The following is a 17,418-nucleotide window of genomic DNA, read 5'->3' on the forward strand; positions in this document are numbered from 1 at the left end:
CTCTTTTCAACTTTAAAACTTGAACATGAATTGCAAATGGAATGTATGTAAAAGGATTTTACTGTGACACAGGTTTCCCCAGGTCCTATCAGGGTCAATTGCTGAGATAAAGTAAGCCAGTGATTCTCCAAATCAGTATCAGACTCTCCTCATTGCCTGCTTGGTCAACTGGTTGAGTCTTCTTACCAGCTTGCTGCCACAATGTTTTTCTTTTAACTGTATTTACCTCTCTCTCACACAAACATACACTCTTGTGTTAATGTAACTCTTTGCTTTACCCCTACATCCTCTATAGGAGGGATGGCGACTGCTGTATTCATGTCCTTTAAACTCATCTCTACCACTCATGCTATATATTACTGCAGTACATAAACAAATATTCCAAACTAAATAATTAAATAGGTTGTTTGTCATTGCCTTCAAAAATGACCAGGTTAGCATTTTCTTTTCATTTGGTGTGGTGTTCTCCAAATACTTGGTTAAGGTCAGGCATCCATCGTAGTCATGGTTAAAAGCATAGACTGTATATAAAGATAGACGACATGACAGCTCCCTAAAAGTGAACCCAAAACATTTCAAACACACCCTGACGCTGGCTGCAGTATAGGTCTTAAACTCCGCTCTAATTAATTTTCCTAAACAGTAATATTATTACAGTTACTAATCCAAGTAACGCTGCGTTACTGCGTTACTGAATGCACCATCCTTGACGTGAATGCGCGACTGTACGGCAGCTCAGCAGCACCGGAGCTTATGTTGTTCAAGTCAGCTGTAAAAAGCTAAAGGAAGAATGGAAAACGAGAGAGAGAGGCGTTCTTTCACCAGCTGTAAGTAGCTACTGCCAAATCTTGTTAGCAAAGAATATAGTTGTCCGTTGTAAACATTGTGCAACCAGCAAAAAGCTTTCAACTGTGAAAAGTTTAATTTATTGCAGCATCTGCCAAAGCAGCACAGTAATGTGAAACTTACAGAAAGAAACTCCGGCCACTGCTGCCAGTGATGCATGCACTCATCGGGAGAAAGTGGCGAGGAACATAACAACAACAACAATGTTTTTAAAAAACAAATGAATAGGCTACTGCTCTTAAATATATACGCAGAAAAAATGTAGCCTTGTTCAAAAGTAGGGATTTACTTGCTTTCCCTCTGAGCTGTTTTTTTTGTTTCTCCAATATAAAACTGGACTTCTCACAAATTCAAGGACTAGCAGGTCCCTTCTTGATCCCATGCCCAACCCTTTCATTAAATTATGTCTGCCTGTGCTCTGCCACCTGCTGACAAAAATCATTAATTCATCTCTTTTTTCTGGCTCTGTTCCCCCTAGTATAAAAATGGCTGCCAGTACCCCAGTCCTAAAAATACCTGATTCTGACCTGGAGGACTTCAAGAACTACAGATCAATTTCCAATCTGTCATTTCTTGCCAAACTCCTTGATGAACTGCACTCAGACAGCTTCAGTTTCATATGTCCAAAACAATTTTGTCTCAGTTCTTGGACTATATAAGTATTAGTTTAATACTTACACAATTAAAACATTTTCTCTTTTAGAATAGATAATTCCTCAACATGGCCTCAACTTTCACTACAATGCAGATGACACACAACTCTACATACACACTAAGCCTTAAGAAACTCTACCACCATCCAACCTGATGCTTGATGACCTACAATTAGTGTTGTAGTCAAGACCGCCCAAACCGAGACCAAGTCAAGACCAAGACCAGAGTTTATCAAGACCGAGACAAGACCAAGACTTTTAGGGGCTGAGAGCAGTCGAGACCAAGACTGAGGGAAGGCGAGACCGAGTCAAGACCAAGACCAGCATGGCACGCAATAAAATGTGGAACGAGATCATAGGTACTTCACAAATTGATCTGAAAGATCCACATTCCCATTAAAACACCCACAAACAAACACTAAGAGCTGAAATCAACGTAAGTATCGCAGGTAGGGGTGAGTTAGTAATTAGGGTTATTAGTTGCATTTGAATATGTTATACTTCCAAGCAAAGTTAGGATGTTAACAAATCAGACAATGCAAAAGCAATTTATTGATATTCCCAAAGTTATGGTCTTGACTGGTCTTGAAATAAAATCCCGAGTCCTCAATGTCCGAGACCGAGACAAGACTGAGCACAAATGCGGTCAAGACCGAGACAAAACCAGGACCATCAATATGTAGTCTTAAGACCAAGACCGGTCAAATCCCTATTACAATATCATCCTTCTCTTTGGTGTACCCACTGGGGGGTTAAATAGTCTACAGTATGTACAGAATTCGGCTCAACCAAAAATTTAACTCAATACAATATCAGTTCTTGAGTTATGACAAAAATATTTGCCACGGTAATTTTGAGGTCAGTGACTTTGACCTTTGAGTCAAAAGTGTCACCAATTGATTGGACGACCAACTGTGAAATATGGTCATCAATTATTGAGTTATGGCCAAAAAGTGACTACTACTTAGCATCTTCTGAATCTGGTAGTGGGGCACTCTAGCGGTGGTCAATCAGATTCAAAGGGCTTCCTCAGTAAGGGACAATACTTCATAGCCTGACTTATTGCACATGGAACCATTAAACACTAATTCTCTTGCCTACTCCCCAGCATGTTGTGCATGCTTCACATGTGTGACATTCTACACAAACAGAGATTTCCCTTCAAAACAAAAAGGAACAGACTGGAGCATTAATCAGACACCTGCTGCAGATAAATGCTCCTCCCGTTCCAGCCTCTTATCTCTGAATAAGATTAGAAAGCAGAGCCCGAGGCTGAGGATGGAGAAACAGCTCTGTTTACATGTCAACGTTCCAGTGGCCAAAGCATGTATTTCTATACTACACTAGATATACCATCTCCAATGCATAAAAGGGATTACACTGTCTGTGTATGCACAGCAGGAACCACGACAATGCTATTAGGGAATAGAAAGACGAAGAACAACCATGGCATTGTGTGTTGGGTGAGATTATTTATGTGTCGTTTATGTGTTCCTGTTTGTGTGTTTGACGGAGGGGCTTTGGTGAGACACATGACACAGTTAGATCACTCAGTTGTGCAAAGCTTATAGTGTGTATTAGATGTCCATCCATTGTCTATTGTCAACCGCTTATCCCGCGTACAGGGTCGCGGGGGTCTGGAGCCAATCCCAGCTGACATCGGGTGAAAGGCGGGGTACACACACATATACACATACATACATATACATACATACATACACACACACACACACACACACACACACACACACACACACACACACACACACACGCAGTTATACAAATACTATATAAAACAAATGATAACAATACTTGCTTCTAATGTTTTTAATGTTTCTTTTATTTTAAATACCTTGAAAATAACCTAATCCATGCAGAAATCCTATCAAGAGCACCTTCATATATTATTATCCATTAATTTATCAATTACTGTAGCCGAAATTTGGGGCAAACCTGAATACCGACCAAAATATCATTAGTACCAACCTTAAAATTCTTAAATTGATAAACATAAATAATTTAAATAAATGCTTTTGAAATTAAGTTTAGTTTCTGCCTTCAGATTAAGAGATCTCTTGACTTTAGTGTTTGGTGTATTTTAAGGGGTGAACTGGGGTTTGAGTGTGTTCACCCATGCTTCAGGGCTGTTTGACCATCATGACTACATGGGCTGCGGGTAAGCAGCTGACTCCTGGGAGGATTCAATTTCAATTTATTAGTGGATAGCCCCTTGAGATGCAGCATCTCGTTTTCAAGTGGGTCCAAAAATCACACATGCATAATAAAACAGAAGAAAATATTAATAATAAAATAAAACATACAGAGAATACAAATATACAGAATACACACTCAAAACTACTGAGTTGCTAAGCAGCTTACATCCTCACCCCAGACAATGAATACAAGATTTAAGATACATCATGGTTCAAACCTGTTATAACTAGCATAATAAGTGCATCTCATTTACCCCATTACACAATCAGGACCCATAATACATAAGAAAGCTAGAGGTCAAATCCACAGGAGGTAAATCAATTAGATGATTATATAAAATAAATTACAAGCAATACTGTTGAGACCAGCATCAGTAACATGCACAGACATTGTTAAGATAATTAAATATAGAAATTCTAAATCTGGATCTCAAGGAAAGAGGGAGATTGTTCCAATTGCAAGTTGCCTTATAATGAAAAGCTTTACATCCAGCAGCTGAGAAGATTCTTGGTAAAGTAAAGACAAGACATTGCATATCTCTAAGAGAATATGTAGTTCTTTCAGATATGGAGGACAATCAAAATAGGCACACTTGAAAATAAATAGGAAGCAATGGAAGTCTCTTCTTGAATTAGCCTGAAGCCAATTTAGTGATTAATACATTACACAATGATAAGTTTTATCATGGAGCACTTCATCTGGCCAGACAGTAACACTGCTGAAGATGATGATGACGAAGAGTATCCCATTGAAACAAGATGCCCTATAATGGGGTACCTTAGGATGTTCATTGAGACGGGTATGTTATCAAAATGTTTACATCACATGTTGTATACGCAACAGTACCCTGATATATTTTTACATAAGCTAAAATGTGGGTTAGCAAATTGCAAGTCATTTAATGTTACCTGACCCACAAATCATGGCTGAAACGGTTGGAATATCGTTGTGTGGCAGGGTGCGGGCCACTTTGTTTCCCATTTACAAAGCCATGGCTGTGTTGAAACACGGTTTGTTTGATGGTTGGTTGTTGTTTTATTAGCACACACAGATAGGACATCTAGCAAGCCATGAGGAAGTATTCACAGTATTTGACAAAGTCCATTGACGTAGTAAAAGACGACAACAATTGTAGTTAAGTCCATAGTCCTAGAAATATAACAATGTAGTATGTACACACGCGCACACTCTCAGTTATCCAGGTGAAGTATCCCTTTAATTAAGTACCTCTTGCTGTATTTGTGTACTTACCTAAAGCATCTGCAGAGACATCAAAAAGTTTATGAAGTTTTGGACAGGTTGGGAGGTGCCTGCCGGCGAACTGAAGGTGGCCATTGTGGAACGTAATCTCCCACAATCTCAAACTTGTTAACAGTCTCTCCGGCTGCTCGGCCACTTCTCCACATACCAGGAGTTTCAAGATGCCTTCCAAATTTCAATCAGTGAGAATGACACTGGATTTGGTCTGATTTAATTGTGAATGCCAGGTATTCCATTGTTTATGTTTTTAGTGTTTGTTGAAGTTTTTGTGTTCAAATGTTTGTGTGTGTTTAAGTTTTAGTACTTAAGATTACAGTTGTTTTGAAGAAATTACTAAACTACATAGAATTATGGGAACAGAAGTACAAATTGCCATTTTAATAAAGAAGTTGGACAATAAATGGTCTTTTTCATCACTGGGCCATACGGTCGATCTCCATGGTGTTACTTAGCGATAGTGACTTAACAGACAGAAAATAGAGATTGTTCCTTAAAAGAATAACTTAACACATGGACATCTGGCTGGTATAGTTGATATTTTTTACAATGGTTCTCAAAATGCCTTCTCAACGATCAAAAAGCTACTGAACCTCTGCACCGAAAGAACATGGTGCAGAGGTTTTTAGAAACTGGTATTGTGAATTGTTTTTACTGTTTCAGAAAGCTGCTGTGGGTAAGATCTTATTAAACATGCTATTACCATTGACCAAGGTGCAGACATTTAAGCTGGAATTGGGCTCTGACAGAATGAAAATTTAGGGTATGCGTAAAAAATTTAATTGATATTGAGTAATTGAGTGTTAATGCAATTTCTTGTTTATTGTCAGACTGTACCCCCATGGGGAAATGACCTTGTCACAGTACAACATGACAGATGTGCAAAAGACATGTATTCGAGTTTAATGTCAGCTTTACATTTAACCATTAATATTGTGGCTGATATGGGTACCTGCATCTAGATGAGAATGGTAACATGGGTTGACCTTTACAAGCACACAATCCTACTTAAATGATGAAAGCACAGATATTCCCACTACCTGCATGCAGACCAAGGCACTATAAACCAGTATACACACACTGCTTAATTTCTGTGCACTTTTCAAAAAACTGGGTTCCCTGGAAGTTGTGGTGGGAGCCTGAAAGATTGGGGAACTCCTGCAGTAAGTTGATCCTTGCAATGTGAAGAATGTGTAGAATGAATATAGAATACAGCTGGGTCGTTAACACATTTACCTAGAGAGAGCTGATTATGGAAATCAATTAACTGGTCGGCATTAGCTTGATTTATACTCCTGCATCGGGTCTACATGCGTGGCTACACTGTAGACTACGCACGTAGCCATGCATTTATACATCAGTGTCTCCGTCGTTTTGCAATTACACTGCCAAATGCTAATCGGCGGAAGCTCTACAGCATTCACTGTGTTGACTTTTGCTGGTCAAGCTAATTTACGGTAATGTGAATGGGGGTTATAGGTGTTATAGCCTTTTCAAATGTTATCGACCGAATGGATCACATTCTGATAGTGAAACAAGTCATTTCGCTCAGGTTGTGACGGTGAATTATATTGATCCACCGTGTTACAGCCGCTGGTTTGGCTGCTAGTAAGATTTACTTCAAAGCACGGGCACTTCCTGTCGTCTCGGAGGAATTGCGGGGCCCCCCAATTGGATGATGAACTGACAATCCTGATTGGATGGTCAAATGACATGTTAACCCAAGCATTCCCATTGGCTATTCAGTAGAACGTGTCAAATGTGGAACAAAAGTACTTGTAACTGTGGGTTTGTTTTGTAGAAACGATATATCTATAAAGTGAGCTGAGACAGCCATATGTTCTTTTTGGGATGTAATCAATATGAGGATTAAAGGTAAGCTCAGGATCAATCCACAGTCCAAGGTATTTCAATTTTCCAATTTACCCAAAATAAAGATGCAGATCAAGAGCACAAGGTCGTTGCAGGTATGGCCGACTTAACTTCATGATACTTTGATCGTTGATCCATTACTTCGGGTATGTAGTCCTCGTAGATCGTGATAGATGTCCCATGTTACTGAAGCCTTCCTCTTCTAGCTCTGGCTTCACGAATGATAGACACTTTCTGCTGGTACCTGAGAAGGAGTATAATTACTGGCCTAGGTCGCTGACCTGGGCTCGGTTTGGCAGAATGAGCATAGTGAGCCATGTCGCAGCGGCTCACATCAGGGGTAAGAATATATTTAACTTTATTGTTATGAAAATAAACAACTAACCCGGTTGTTAGTGCTCACTATCAAGCAAGCATGTTAATATTGGATAGGTTTAAAAAGACTGACTTTGATTCAGTAACGAGTTGGCTAGCTAACTGTTAGCAACAGGTAGCTAACAGCTGCGGTAACATTGGGCAAAGCTAAAAACAGACTGATACACATTTTCCCGTTTCCATCAGTTACACTACATGAACGTGAATTTTGTGTTAGACTCATAGCATGTACGTTGTTTTGCATGTTAGAGCTTCCACTGTGACAGCATTATTGTCTCTGATGAGGACTGCACTCCAGAGCCAAGCACAGACCGGGACGGGACCGGGACCGGTCAGGGGTCGAGGCGAAGCAGAGGAGGGAGGGATGCCAGGGTCCGAGGAAGAAGAGGCAGGACCGGGAGGACGAGGTGCAAGCTAAGGAGCACATACCTGCGTCGAGCTTCACACTCCAACAACTGCATATGAACAAGTATATATATATTTTAATATTAGTCTGTGTCTCTCAGTGTACTTGTCTCAAAGTTTCTATGGTGTTTCCCCCTAAGCCCTTTGGGTGTCAAAAAGTGCTATGTTATCCATCACTATTGTTATTACTTTTTTATTATTGTTTACTGATTACAACAACTACAGCTCTGCTTCAGCCATTGGCTCATCTGTGTCATGTACATTGACCTGGTGTGTAATGTGGAAACAGAAGTCCTGTTAGAGAACAACAAACCCCTGTTCAATAAAAATATCTGATCATGTTGATGAATGTTCTTTCCAATTACACCGATCTTTCCCATTTGGGGTTCTAACAACTATATATTCCTTTACAGGCCAGTATCTGAGGACTGTGGACAACATCCAGTCTACAGTGTTTCCATGCACCACACATGGCTGATCTTCCAGACCCAGGACAGAGTAGTAACAGATAGTTCAGTCAGGCAGCATACAGACAGTTTGTAGTGTAGCAATGTGGAGCACTAGGACGGGCTGACAGAGTCGTGATACTGAGTTGCTGTTTCTGGAAGATACGCAACTGTTATCCTGATCCATTAGGACAATACAGAGGTTTAATCCTGGCAGGGTGTAAGATGTAATGTCACTAACTGCTACACAAATAATTCCATCCACTGTGTGAATAATACCTGTACATTGTTAGTTTTATGCCCAGGAGGGTAGAGAAAATACAAAGTATATTTTTACCTGTTCTGGATAATATTTTCATTATTTTTTAAATAAAACGTTGAAAATGATAAATGCCTTTTCTTTACACTTGCAGCATAAACAATCAAACAACTACATTTATGTCTTATGTCTCTAATAATGACATCCAAATGTGGTATAACACTTGTTTATTGTTATTATATACTACTAAAACTACAACCTATATCACAAATAGATCATTTTTAAACATCATTAAAAATTAGTATATACAGGAATCGACAAGGTGTGTCCAGAGGTGTCCTGTTCAGACTTTGCATGTAGCATATCACTGGTGTGGAGATGATTAAATATATCACAATCACCTCTCTGACATGATTACCACATTTCAAAACCAACCATATTACTTTTTGATTTATATATATATATATTCAAGCTCCACTTCCTGGACTTTTTGTTGTACACCTTGCTGTACCTGATAATACAGAAAGGAGGATCAGCTTAGTGAAAGGTTTGTAATACCTGACATTATTCTCTTACACAGTAGTTCGCATTTCCACATAAAATGCAATCAAAACAATAAATCAGCATCTGTATTCCTCATACTGTTTAATATTTTTTGACTCATCACTTATAAATGTATTGAGTAAAATGCATAGGAGTACTCATAATGCAACATACTGAACTGTGTCATCAGCTTTTCTCCTGGCTGGACTGCGGACATGGTGGTTGTAATCCAGGCCTGAGGACACAGTAGAAATACATGCAGGACTTTTTTACTTCTGGTAAAATAAGTAATGGCATAACAGCACCAATTAGAGTAAAATGTTTTCACACAGTAGGTTTAGCTATGAACAATGTCAAACTATATTATAGGTAGCTTATATACCAGAAACACAGATACTTGGGGACCTTTAGCCATCATTGTTAATGTATACTAATGTTGAAATGTCTTTCTCATAACTACAAAAAAACAGCTACATCACCACATTTGTAAAAGTAACATACAGTCAAACATCAACTGCAGACACAAGATAATCACTCAAACAGATCAGATACAAGGTAAAGATAACGTAAAGTTAGGCATAAACATAGTATAACAATACATCTATATGGTGAATAACTAAACCGGCGCAGTCTACACTTACATTGTCTTAACTAATGTTAGTGTCAGAAAACACAGCTCGCGCTGCTGTTTTCCAGCTCACCTACAGCTAGATATAATTCATCGTCTCTACTCTGGCTCCTACACCAGTCTGCACTCGTAGCAACAGTTAGCTGTATGCTAAGTAGGTAGCTACCGTTAGTTCTATGCGTAGGTAGCTACCTTTGCTAGCGATGAAAATAACAAATTACCATCAAAATGATGAAAGCCAGATTCCCTGTCCAGGAGAAATAAAGCCACCGCGGTGTGTCAGCTCCTCGGTGTTCCTCAGTTGTCACTATCGTTGAAAAGCCACGCAGATATCACCCACTGGTCTGACCTCTTCGCTCGTCAGGTCTGACAGCTGACCGGGTGCCCGCATGGGGTCAGCTCCTGTAGCAGCAGGGCTGGTAGCCATGGCAGCGAGGGAGAGTGACAGTCAGCCAGCATGGAATGAGTGGCTGTGTTTACTGCAGCCCTGAGAGGACTACAGACAGCTGATTCCGTACCATAAGAACACTTTTACTCTTTATTATAACCTCGTTTGTGTTTGTATGTCTGTTCAATGTGTAGTGTGTGTGGGTTTGACCAAAAAATGTGTCATGTGTCCAGAGTTTGTCTACCTTATTACCTGTCTGACCTGCCACAGAGGGAGAATAATCTGTAAAAACAAATTGTGGAAACTTGAAAGTGGGCATCTCTGGTCGAGGATTAGTCTTAATCCCCATCTGAGAAAAGAGTCTCTCGGCATCGTAGCAGTTGATGACGTAATAGACCTGTTTTATGTTTCGTTTTATGTGTCAAAATTAGATTGCTTTGGGTTACTGTTAGATGCTGCTTGTGTTTAACATGCATCAGACAGGAGGTCATGCAGTGGCTTCTGGGAGAGCTAGAGCATGTGCAGGAATGACGAGACAACAAACATGAAAGCATTAGTCATTTTTTAAACAGGTGGTATTATGCTCATTTTCAGGTTCATAATCTTATTTAGGGGTTGTACCAGAACAGGTTCACATGGTTTAATTTTCAAAAAACAACATATTTTTTGTCATACTGCATATTGCTGCAGCTCATCTTTTCATCCTGTGTTGAACGGTTCGTTTTACCTATGGCGTGTTACATCTTGTCTCTAAATGATCTTTGTTGGGAGTTGCACGTACACAGTTCCTAGTTAAGGACTACTAGCCAATCAGAAGCAGAGAAGGGCAGGTCAGTGAAAGGCCGGTAAAGGGCTTCAATTCAGCTGTAGGCTACATGTTGCTGACCAAGTTGGCAATTTGGACTGGAGCAAGAGTTTCAGAGTGGGGAGTTATTAATCTGTAACAAATGTATCGAAGTTTTAACTGAGCTCTGTCTCTACATCACAGTAACAACTTCATATCCATTGACTGCTTGGAGGGTAGCTAGTGTTTGAAAGGGAGTGGAGGTGTGTGCTGCAGCTCAGTGTTTTTCCACCGGTGTTTTTGAGGGTGTGCCGGACTAGTCGCTCAGCGAGCATTATGACACGTATTTTCATTGTGAAATCACAAGAAAGGGAAGTAAAGGTTGGACTACAAACGAGCTGTTTGCAGGCAGTTCAGAGCAGTGTTTTTTGTGGGAGATGGGAACTCCCTTTGGGCTGGACTTTGGGCTTTTTCACTTTGCAGACCTAGTACATGCACAAAAAAGATATATAACTCAATAAAGAAGAGGGAAAAGCCAAAAACCATAATACCACCTTTTTAATGTGAGTAAGAATACACTTTGTCCCTCTCGGTAGCATGTTTCTCCATAGTTGTACATCACAGCAATAAAGTTTTTTTCTACCACAAACTAATTTTTTACTGTACAATATGGGATGAATTCCCTAAAAAAAACTTTGATGTATTAAAGCTTAACTATTAAAAAAAAACTCCTCTCTCTAGGAGATGGTGATTATAAAAGAGTTGCCCTCCAGACTGCAGCTCATTAGCCCAAACCCTTTACAATCCTTTTACCCGTCTCCTCCTCTTAAGTTGATTCACTGAATTTTGCTCTTCCTAATTACCTGTCTACCTTTCCTTGGTCCACTCCTCTATTATCCTCTTGTATTTTTTCTCCCTCTCTTTTACATCACTTTTGCTTCCTCCTAAATCTCTTCCTATCTCCTTCCTCTTTTTCTGACCAACTTCCCTCCCATCCTCTCCCTTTCCTTCTTCTTTGTCTCAGTAACCACATTGTCATATGACCAACTACAGCACCATCTAGCTACGAAAACACCTTAGCTGAGACAGTAGCACACAGAAATCTGCAAATAGAAATCGAGTTGCCTCATCTCCACATTCAGCTGATATCTTTATGGATGTCTGTCCTGGCTGAATGCTATCTTTTCTTCTTATTTTTGTTTTCGTCTGAGTGTCTGAAGCTTCAACCTGGTGCCAGGTAGTCAAAGCTAGGTTACATGATTGGCTTTTTATGTCTCTCTAACATTCTATTTTATACCTTGTGCAGCTTTACAGACAAATTATGTGCAGACAGTACATTGCTACATAACACCAAATCTGGTTCAACGAGAACAGAACATCTAGATTTTGAGACCCAAATTATAATTTAAATTCAGCAGACCAGCAGACTGGATGATAAATACTAGGGATGTCACTTTCAAAAAGTCAGGTTCAAATTAATTTAAACTAACACGCAATACAGGTCGCTCTACCCCAATGCAACCCCAAACTGATTAATTTTACCCTGTGCTGGATCACAAGGCAAACTTCAAACATTTCACCATTTCTTTCCCACGTTCAAACGAAAGTTTTAATAAAATGTGACAGCCCTAATATCCAATTGGCAAATTTTAAACAAATAACATAACATGATTAAATCACAGCTCTGATTTTGTGATCACAACTGGCCTACTTCAATTAATTTTACTGCTTTTGGAAGATTAAAGTGGTATATGTTTACACATTTGTTGTCCCAAATGCCAACACAATCTACAGTTTGTTTGAATTGTGAGAACTCATATGTTGGAACTGTTTAATGGCGTGACAATGAGCAGTGCACTCCTCTGGGACTGCCTATTCTTAATGTGTGATTATGGCAGAAGTGTTGAGTTAAAATAATAAATAAATTTGGATCATATTTAATGTGCTAATGCAGCCACATCATAATAATAATCCACATCATTTTAGTTGTTGCCGGGAAAACAGTGTTGTGTGGAGTGATGATCCACCAACTGGGATTTAAACTTCAGTTTAGAAGTAACAAATAAATTTCAATTCATCATATCGTGTGTGGACAGGATTTCAAACCAGTGATTGTAGCCAACACCAGAATTTTATTTGAGCAATTAAGTCTGAGCTGAGGGGAGCTAGAGGGCACAATGCTCCTCTTTGCAGCCTCACCTTTTGTTTGATGCTGATAAGATTTGTGGGTTTTATGTATTCTGACATAAAATAACATTCTCATTCCTGCAAAGACCTCCACATCCGCATCCCTCCCTCCTCAGTCTTTACCTCCACCTCATTGCCCAGTCCCACCTCTCTTCTCTCTTCTAACATGCCATCAGCAGTGAGCTCCTCTGTGGTTAACTATCACCATCAGGTTGTGTTACCTTTCATTGTCTGCTAATTGGATTTAGGTGTGTAATTGTGTTCAGTGTTCTATCCATTCACAGCTGTGCTGGCTGAGGCAAAGAGCCGTGATTACTCTCATGTTGCTAATTGTACTGACGAGCATAACAAGGCACAGGCGAGCTTTGATAATGATGGGAAACACATTTGTCAATTTGTATGTTAGGGTAAAGTGTGTGCAAATTAAAAAGGGTAAGGTGTATGTATGCATGTGCATGGATGTGTGTGTGTAGATTAGTAGATGTTTCACAAATATCAGCAACAAAAAACGATTCAACGCTAATTGTCATACATATTTTATCTTTAAAAGGTACACCTTAAAGATGAAATAGATGTATGTTCATTAAATCCAGTGTTGACAAAAGTTATGTCTGATGTGGAACGTTCTATTGAATCAAATCCGTTCAATATTAAAACTGAACCTCTGGATACTGACACTCGTTCACAACATGTTTATGCTTCTAGACTAATATGCGTTTGCGGATTCGTATGTGATGTCAGGCTAATGTGATGTCAGGCTAATATGTATTTGCAGATTCGTATGTGATGTTATGCTACATGTCATTTGTATTAAAGTTGGTCAGAATAATTAAATCATACAGCTCATATAGACCAATCAAATTCTGATTATACAAAGAGTTATTTCAGGTGGGTTTGTGACCCTGACCTTACGTGTCTGTCGACTGTAGCAATCTTCATGTTCTTCCTAATACATCCGTGAGTCTTTTTTATCATGAGTCTTGCTGCCGCTTGTAGCATGGAGTGAGGAGAAGCTAGCCCACTGCACAACAGGCAGAACATTTATTTAAAAGAATATATTCAACTTCTATTTATTTGTACTTGATTGTATTCAGTGAAGTACTGGTTTGAGTTTAAAACTAGCTTGAAAATGACTTTTCTTCTCTTCATTGCCACTCAGCAATTGTTATGTAAACAACAAGTGTGGCCCCGCGTCTTGGCTGAATTGTGTGGCATGTGCGTTCTCACAATTAAAACATAAAAAATCAGTTAAATCTTTCATTATGTCTGTGGTATCCTGCGGTTTGAAAATCATCTAATGTACACCAGGACAAAGGTTCTAGACCAGTTGGAAACCACTATATTATCATTTTTATATTTGTTTGTTTTTTGTTTGAAAATGTGGTTACTGTAAACCACCATTATTGCAGATTTTCTTATATAATTATATTATCACATACAAATGGATTCAGTCATTATTGTAATTCATATTACAGCAGCCATGACTGCACTGATTGAATAGTCATGAAACTGTTTTGACAGCTGAATTCATGCTGTCATTTCTAAGAATGGCATGCTGATTGCATAATATGACACCAACAATTATTATCTTATATGCTTTTATCTGAGGAAGGGAGGCCTTGGTTTGGAGAACAGTGCGCACAATGAAGTTCAGTTTATGCTGACAGTCAGCCAAATGATAGTCTATTCACTAATACACACACAGCTTTGTCAACTCTGAATACTCTAAATGAGACAAGTGGTAAAGAAATATAAAAGGAGGTCTTTGAATATAGTCTCAGTGTCGTGAGTGTAGCCTGTAATAAATGGATGTGTGATGTACATCAAGCTTGTCAAGTTAAAGCTGCCTCAGTAGACAGACTTATTTTGACATCTGTTCAATTAAATTCAGCATCAGCATTAATGATTATAATAATCTGTCTGCTAAAAGATTAACATAATATTTCACAGCACTACATTGTGATGTTAAATGATTTTACTCCATCAGCTCCAACACCTACTGTCAAACTTTTCTTGAGCATGGCATTGAAAGGGACGGTAAGTTATCAGCCTCGTTAAGTGAGTGGACTGTTTGTGTAACCTAAATAAATGTTCAAACACAAGCGGAATGCGTTTGGTTTAATTCTTTTCAAACGGGGGAATCCAAATTAGTACCTGGGTCATCCTGTCTTGCGTGTGTGTCCCCGTCCAGCCAGCGACTCACTACTTAGGAGGGATGCCCGTTCCTGCAGATCGGTTGTAAAGGGGTGGAGCTCCGGTACCCCCTTTCCTCCGGTGCACAAGCGTTGCGTGAAAGTGCGTTTTTTACCCACCAAACAACATGCTTCAGCTTCACCAAAAGGAACGTCAGTGTCAAACTGAGTTAATTTTCGCTTTGTAGCTTTTCTTCATGCAGTCACTACATATTAATATTAATGAGGGGTGTTTCACTGACCATTTATAGGCCACTATGGGCGTTTGAAGGGTCGGAAATGGAGCTCCCTCACATGCACCACATTTCAAGTTGATTGTGATTTATAAAGGGAACTTGCTTACAACTGTGCGTACACACGGTTTTATAAGTCTGAATATTTGTTGCCGTATGCCATTTTTGGCTTTTGGGCGCACGTACACTTTTAGTGAGGTTTCTATGCACAGTTTTATAAATGTGACCGCAGATGCTGGAGGATGACATGAAGGTGTTGTGGGGGCAGCCCGGCTGACGGTGAGTGTCCTGTTTATTTCTCCTTTTTTCCTACCATTCTGTTTTCCCCTGGGTTTTGCCTGCCTCTCTGTGTCTCCTGCGTGTGCTCTCCCTCTCTCTGCTCCTGAGCCCAGCTGACAGTCCACACCTGCACCTCATCAGCCACCTCCTCTGCTGCCACACCTGCCAGCAATCAACTTCATCTCTGCCAGTATTTCAACCCTGGTTCTCCACACACTCTCTCCTTGATCGTCGTCGCTCCTGACTGGATGCCACTGCAGTACTCAAGCTTCTCTAATCCTGTTTAAACTTTGCTTCTATTTTTCCAGTTTCCTTGTGGTTAACTCTGTCTGTCCGTCTGTTTCCCCCCAGGTTCACTCCCCTCCGTCCACCATCTGTCAGCTGGGCTCACCTACCTGCCTTCTCCCTTATGGCTTTCTCCACGGTCTCCTGCTTCTCTCAGCCCTCTCGCCACAGCCCCACCTGCTCCTCGGTCCTCCGCGCCCACGTTCCCCAGTGTCCACCTCTCCTTCTTCTCTAACCCCTCTGTCCCCCCTTTTCCCTTAATAAACCAGTTCTAATCTGAGCGTAGCATTTGGGTCCAGTCTAAGTCCGCAACAGAAGGGCCATGTTAACTGCGTCGTCTACAGACCTGTTGTGTTCTATAGGCAAACTGCAGGGGGTCCAGGAGTGAGTCTGTGATGGATTTTAGGTGGGACAATACAAGGCGCTACAAGGACCCCATAACCACAGATGTCAGGGTGACTGGTTTGTAGTTGTAGTTGCTCCTTTGTTTTTTGGGGACAGGGATGATGGTGGAAGCTTTGAAGCAGGCTGGCACATTGCATGTCTCCAGTGAGGTGTTAAAAATGTGTGTGAACACCGGAGACAGCTGATTGGAGCAGTGCTTCAGGGTGGATGGGGAGACAGAGTCTGGCCTAGCTGCTTTGCTAGGTTTCTGCCTCCAAAACAGTCTGACATCCCTCTCCAGGATGGTGGGAGGAGGTAGTGGATGAGATGGTGTACTATGGCTGATCAGTGGTGTGACGCGGGATGGTGTCAGGTCTGCCCCGTTGTCTTTCAAAGTGCCAATAAAACTGGTTCAATTCTTTGGCAAGGAGTGAGTCGTTCATGGAGTGGGGGGGGGATGACATTGGCGACTGGAGACTTGGAGACAGCAAAAACAAGCTGTGAACACAACACTGGCATGTTGTCACATTTTAAGTTGATATGGCAAACTTCTTTGCTAAATCTGGATATATGCACTGGTTTCCCAATTTGATTTGATCGTTCAGAAGCGATTTGGCTCGTGATGATTCCGTTACATCCGTATCAGTATTGCATAAAGAAACACAGAGCAGAAACTGAAAGTCTTTGTGTTGACCAGACATCAGCCTGACATCTGCAGACAGCTGGCTAGCTAGCATTAGTGGAAAAAAAGTGGAATCCACAAACTGTCTAGTCGATTTTCACAGCTTTACATCTTGTAGCCACAGATAATTTCCCCAAAAAACACAAAGCCAGAGTCAGTGACCCATCCTGAGTCAGGACAGTCTAAAATGTCCAGGCTGCTGCACTCAATATTGTTGTATTCTGTTCTTATCTCAGATTTCAGCCCACTCCACCCAAATTGCTCACCGCTCGCTCCAAAAAAGGAAAAGGCTTGTATTTTAACTTTAATTTAAATCCTAGCTTGTCATCCAAAAGAACTGAGCAGCCAAAACCGCATTTTATCGGTACCGGAGTAAAAATGAAGCTAACACCAACACAAATGATGAGTGACAAAGAAAATTACGTAAAGGAGTCACTGGTGAAGAAACTAGAGCATCTAACAGCTAAAGACGGCCAAACCAAATGCGCTACATGCAGTGGTGTACT

At 40.3% G+C, this 17,418-nt stretch overlaps 1 long non-coding RNA gene across 1 annotated transcript; it reads left to right on the forward strand.

Moving 5' to 3' along the window:
- Window positions 1-15,712: 15,712 nt before the first annotated feature.
- LOC123962622 lies at window positions 15,713-16,126 on the forward strand. The gene is made up of 2 exons (XR_006823019.1): window positions 15,713-15,820; window positions 15,913-16,126. It is a non-coding gene; the product is annotated as an uncharacterized LOC123962622 (long non-coding RNA).
- Window positions 16,127-17,418: the final 1,292 nt, after the last annotated feature.

This window comes from Micropterus dolomieu, linkage group LG23, assembly GCF_021292245.1.
Source record: "Micropterus dolomieu isolate WLL.071019.BEF.003 ecotype Adirondacks linkage group LG23, ASM2129224v1, whole genome shotgun sequence".
Lineage (NCBI taxonomy): Eukaryota > Metazoa > Chordata > Actinopteri > Centrarchiformes > Centrarchidae > Micropterus > Micropterus dolomieu.